A 6,380-nucleotide genomic window follows, 5' to 3' on the forward strand; every position below is an offset into this window, starting at 1 on the left:
GGAAGAAAGGAGAGCAGCAGAGTAAGGACCCTGAATTTTAGAAAACCAGACTTCAATTCACTCAGGGAACTTATGGGCAGGATCACCTGGGAAGCCAGTCTGAGGGGGAAAGGAGTCCAGGAGAGCTGGTTGTACTTTAAAGAACCTTACTAACTGTGCAGGTGCCAACTTTCCTGATACACAGGAAGACTAGCAAGTATGGAATACCAGCTTGGTGGTGAAATCAGGAAGCACAATTGGATTTGCAGCTAGCATAGGACATGAAGGGTAACAAGAAGGGTTTCTACAAGTATGTCAGCAGCAAAAGGAAAATCAGGGAAAGTATGGGCCCCTTACTGAATGAAACTACCCAAGCCTTTTGTACGGCTAGCAAGCCAATAGCTAGCCGCCACGTGTGCCTACATTTAGAACCGGCCAATAATGTGGCGCGAATCTAAATACAAATGGTGGGAACTCCTTTGCACCGTGCATCTCTGAGATGCAAAAGAAATGCACCATGCAAAGAAGCTGCAAATTGGTGGGAAATCCCCCGTTGCACCAGTTCTCTCCTGCAGCAGAGAACTCTACCGTGCAAGGAAAACTGTAAGTTTAGCGGGAACATAATTTAGCGTTGCCGAAGCACACACAAACAACAAATCACAACTTTGGGTTGTGACATCCCCCCCTTGCTGAGAGCATAGCTAAATTATGCTATACTCTTCTAGTGATCTAGAACCTTGTTGTGAGTCGTCAAACGAGCAGACAAGCAAAACAAACAAACAAACATAAAATTCGCTGCCCTGGGATTAAGTTACATAACAATCAAGAAACAATAATCAACACAAACACATAATCTGATTCATAACAAAATGCACGATCAGTGCTTCAGTGGGCGTCATGACAAAGTCGTACGTCAGGCCCTCACTTCTTTCGGTGATGTCATCCCTCTCAGGGCTCCTCCTTGCCACGCACTCTGAATCTCGGATCTGTAAACAGAAAACTCTCAAAAAAATAGATTAATGATCTTATTCAACAAACTTAAACAATTTCCATGGCTCAATTGGATGAAATCGTTGAGGATCCATCATCTGGCTCTTCTAAATAACGAAAACCTAACTCATAAGCCAATTGCCATTGGCCCGCGTCTCCCAAAATCCGAAGCTGCCACTTGCTGAGTCCGGAACGCCATAGGAGAAATCCAAACATGTATCGCTCCTCTAGGGTTCTCGGTGGCAGTGGTGGAAGATCGGAGCCACGACGTCTGGTGCCTTGAGGTCCGGTCGGGTGTCGACAGACCCGATCAAGAGACAACCTTGGCTCCATCAGGATACACAGTCGTGGCAACTGACAAAGAAGATTACTCACTAATCACGTTTAAATTCCATGGCCATACGATCTAGCCATGAAATTATGGCTTCATCAGATTCCATCTCAGATTTTTTGTACAGCTGTTGTAATTCTGTCCAAGCACGAATGCGACTGGTGACGACATCTCGCTCATCAGTTGCTTGGTTGACCGTGGCTGTAGGGCAAGCTGCTCTTTCGGGAGTTGATGTTGTTATAGGCTGAACTGCTGCCGCGGGAGTCACTGCTGCTGTTGCTGCTTCAGGCAGGAGGGGCGGATGCACTCCTCCGCTTGACTCTCTCCTTCGTCGGCAGGAAGGCGTGGTCGGCGGAGACGTTGCTGCGTCGCTAGGCGGGGTTGCTGGTGACGACGCTGCGTCGATGGGCGGAGTCGCTGACCGAACTCTCGCGGGTTCTTCAGAAGCTCCACCCTTCTTTTCTGGTTCTTCCACGTGGTCTCCCTCTTGCTCGGTGCCATTTTGGACTGGCGTTTCAGACTCCTTTTTCTCAGCCGCTTCTTTGACCGCTCAGATCGCCATCTGCAGCTGGGTTTTTAAACTTAAGTTCTTTTGCATTAGATTCATTATAGTACGAAAAGTTGCACTACATTCTCCCCCCTTGTTGTACCATGGGGCCACCCTCTCATCTGCAGCTCGTTCCTTCTCCATGTCTTCGCGGAGCTCGGATGGTAGCTCGCGACCCCTTAATCTAGTCGCCATGAGAGGAGGGAACCAGCAGATCGACTCCGGTTCTTCACTCTCCCGAGCATATCGTCGGCATCGGGCACACTCCCGGGTGAAGGTTGGGTTTGTCTCGCCCGCCGGGTTAGGTCCGGCGAGGAACACAATATCGAGGGGCCTGAACAGGACCCGCTCATCTCTCATTATACACCCGAACACCGCGGGGAGCAAATACACTTCCCTCTCTCTCAGGGCTCCATCTTCGGAAACTCCCTCTTCTCCCTTCAGCGACAGGCGTCTGATCACAAATCTTTCACCCGTTCCGCCCGCTTGGTGGTAAGCGATATGCACTTCCAGTTCCTCAAAGTTTTTCACTTGGTGTTGGTTATCACGCCAAGGGCAGTTCTGAACCAATTCTAGCTCTAGAGTGTCTTCTCCTGATCCCATCCTCATTGCCATGTGCAGGCCGGGGGTGAGCCGGGCCCGTTTTTGCGCACGCAGACTGTGGCCAGCAGCCCGGGCACACGGGGCCGGAGAAAACTGCGGGGCGATAAGGTACGCGCGAGCTAGAATTAGTTACGGAGGCGTAGTGGTTGATTGAAAAGATTATTTACTTACACCCAAAATGGTCGCGGTGTAGGCTGGACAGTTTTCCAGGTGCAGCTCCGCTTGAATCCTCGTTGGAGGACTCTGACAAACTCGGTTCTTTGGCCCCGGAGTGGTTTAGGCTCCGCGGGTTCGGCAATTCTTTCCTCACGGAGTTGTCGAAGCTTCGTGGGTTCTGTTTGGTTCCCAGGTCCCTGGAGCTGTTAAGACTCCGTGGGTTCGAAAATTGGGTATATAGGATAGGGATACGTCTAGGATTGCGCTCAGCGATGGGGAGAGGCCAGAGGCTGTTTAGACCTCTGTTGCCTGCTTAAGAAAGGCGCGTTGGGTCCGCAAGGGTCCACATCACTTAGAGATCTTCACACAGCGCGAAGTCTCCTCCTCCTGGCGAGTTCTGTCTCTCTCCAGTTTTCCTCTCTCTCCGACTTGGGCGAAAACTACCCAAGCCTTTTGTACGGCTAGCAAGCCAAAAGCTAGCCGCCACGTATGCCTACATTTAGAACTGGCCAATAATGTGGCGCAAATCTAAATACAAATGGCAGGAACTCCTTTGCACCGTACATCTCTGAGATGCAAAAGAAATGCACCATGCAAAGAAGCTGCAAATTGGCGGGAAATCCCCCGTTGTACCAGAGTTCTCTCCCGCAGCAGAGAACTCTACCGTGCAAGGAAACTGTAAGTTTAGTGGGAACATAATTTAGCGTTGCCGAAGCACACACAAACAACAAATCACAACTTTGGGTTGTGACAAGTTCCTGGAAAAAACATGGGGCAGGTCCTCAAGGAATCTATTTCTAAGACATTTCAAAGAAAGTGATTAGGAACAGTCAGCCTAGATTCACCAGGCGATTCATCAAGTCATGCCTGACCAATTGGATTGCCTTCTATGACAAGATGACTGGCTCTGTGCATGTGGGGAGAGCAGTGGATGTGATATACCTTGACTTTAGAAAGACTTCTGATACCGTCTCCCACAACATTCTCATAAGCAAGCTAAGGAAATACAGGTTGGATGAATGGACTGTAAGATGGATAGAAACTGGCTATTTCATCAGATTCAAAGTCTAGTAATCAATGGCTCGATGGCAATGTCTACTTGGCAGCCAGTATCAAGTGGAGTGCACCAGGGGTCCATCCTAGGGCCAGTTTTGCTCAATATCTTTATCAGTGTTCTGGAAAATGGGGTGGAGTGCACTCTCTGCAAGCTTGCAGATGACACCAAGTTGGGTGGGGAAGTAAATATGTTGGAGGGTATGGCTTGGATTTAGAGATACCTTGACAAATTTTAGGATTGAACCATAAAAAATCTCATAAAATTAAATAAGGATAAGTGCAAAGTCGTGCATTAGGGCAGAACAATTTTGTACACTGGTACAGGCTGGGGGCCACTGGCTAAGCAGTAGCTCTGCAGAAAATGAGCTGGGGTTACAATTAAAAATTAAATTAAAAATCAGACAACAGTGTGCCCTTGTTATGAAGAAGGCTAACAGCATATGGGTCTGCATTAGTAGAAGTATTGTCAGCAGATTGAGAGAAGTGATTCTTTCCCTCTATTCAGCACTGATGGGGCCAAATCTGGAGTACTGTATCCAACTTGGGGGCCCCCCACTACATAAAGGATGTGGACAAATTGGAGGGAGTTCAGCAGAAGGCAATGAAAATGGTTAGGGTGTTGAGGCACATGGCATGTGAGAAAAGGCTGAGGTAACTGGTCTTATTTAGTTTAGAGAAGAGATTAAGAGGGGATTTAATAGCAGACTTCAGTAACCTGAAGGGTGATACCAAAGAGGATGGAGCTAGACTGTTCTCAGTGGTGGTAGATGATAGAACAAGAAGCAATGGTCTCATGTTACAATAAAGAAAGTTTAGGTTAGATACTAGGGCTGTGCAAAGCTTTGGGTGGTGATTCGATTTGGAGGAGATTTGGCCTGATTCAGTGGCCAAATCTCCAAATTTGAACTGAATCAGGGAACCAATAAAAAAGGTCCGCATCAATTCAAAGCTCTCCAAATCGATCTGGAGATCTTCGATGATTCAAGCAGTCTCTGCCTCCTGCAACAGGGAGCTGGACCCGGACTCTGTGCTGGTAAGTAGGGGGCTGGGGAGGGGTGACTGAAGGAGGAGGGAAGGGACCATGAGGGGACCCCCACTAGGCCCCATCCCCTGCCTGCTCCCCTAGCCCCCCGACCTCACCCACTCCCCCAGCCCCTCCGTCATGGCTGCCCCACCTGCCCCAGTTCCCGGTGCTTTAAAAAAAAAAAGCCCCCTTTCACTGGGTGCTGCCTGGCGGGGAGGCAATGCCCGCTACCCCTCACTGCCCCACGCTGCATGGGGGGCTCTGCCACAGCCGAATCTCCAAATCAGATCCAGTGATTTGGGACACTGATTCGAATCACCGAATTGAATCACTGTCCCCCAAATTGGCTGAATCCAAATCTGAAGCAAATACTAGCTGCTTCACCCAGGTCTATTAGATACTAGGAAAAACTCTCACCAGGAGTGTAGTAAAGCACTGGAACAGGTGCCCAGAGAGGCTGTTCTCCATCCTTAGAAGTTTTTAAGACCTGGCTAGACAAAGCCTTGGCTGTGATGATATAGTTGGGACTGGTCCTGCTTTGCATAGAGGGTTAGACCAGATGACCTCCTCAGGTTCCTTCCAATCCTGAGTTTCTATGATTCTAAGAAAAAGTGGTATATTGCCTACCTGTTCCTATACAGAAAATAGCGGGAGAGTGGATGTAGCAGCCCAATGTCCTCTATAAACAATCTAACATCAGGCATCAGTGATTTATGTGAAAATTGGTATGGAGTACCACATGATATTTAAGAGGCCTGGATTCAGTGACAGGGTATCTAATATTAGTCTGAAGATATGCAAGCAAAATGTATCTAAATACTGATGATCTGGATGTTCTATCTATAATTCTAAGTATTTTCCTATTTGGTTCCACATAAAAACAGCACCTGCCCCATTCAACTATATTTCTGCTGCGAGTAAAATATAAAAACACACTATATTTTTCATAAAATATAAGTGAAGACTAAGCAAATCCCTGTTAACATCTAGTTTTCACAGTAACTAACTTTTTATCTGAAATAAGAAGTAGGTAACAGAAATGAGTAAAAAGGCATTTCTAAGGAGGTGTTCCCCATCAGAAAATTGTAACAGAGCTTTCGTTTTTACCTCTGTGATGCTAATAGTTTCCCTCTCTAATTTCTCAACTAATTATCTTATCTGTTCCATGCTGATTGGGGGAATAAAAACATAGCTATTGCTAGTGCTCTCTGACATTCAGGTAGACATCTTGAGAACACAGATTGAACTGATACTGGGCTATTTTATAGGGCCTTAAAAGCTATGAAGAAACTAACAAGGCCCATTAGACTTTCTGTCATGCATATGATGAGAAAAATATACCAGCATAAAATCCACTTGATTGTCTTGCAGTGACAGCAGCAGCTATTGTGCGTGAGTGCTTTTTGGACAGTAGCTCCACCTTAGTGTTTATGCTCTGCTGGCTAGTAGAAGTTTCAGGGACAGTATCCAAACAGAAGGGGCTTTGTGATAGGCTATCAGTGACCCACAAGGAATACAACACGTAGCCCGGTGGTTTGGAAAAGCTCAATAAAAGGAGAGTGACCTCTTTCAGTTTCTCATTTCAAGGCTTAACATTTACTTCCTTGCACAAAGATCAGCTTGGAGAGCTGGTGTGCACATTATATTCAAACCTGTTTTCAGTGTGAACGGAGTCCCATTAACTTACCTTTAAT

The sequence above is a fragment of the Alligator mississippiensis genome, chromosome 2, assembly GCF_030867095.1.
Source record: "Alligator mississippiensis isolate rAllMis1 chromosome 2, rAllMis1, whole genome shotgun sequence".
NCBI lineage: Eukaryota > Metazoa > Chordata > Crocodylia > Alligatoridae > Alligator > Alligator mississippiensis.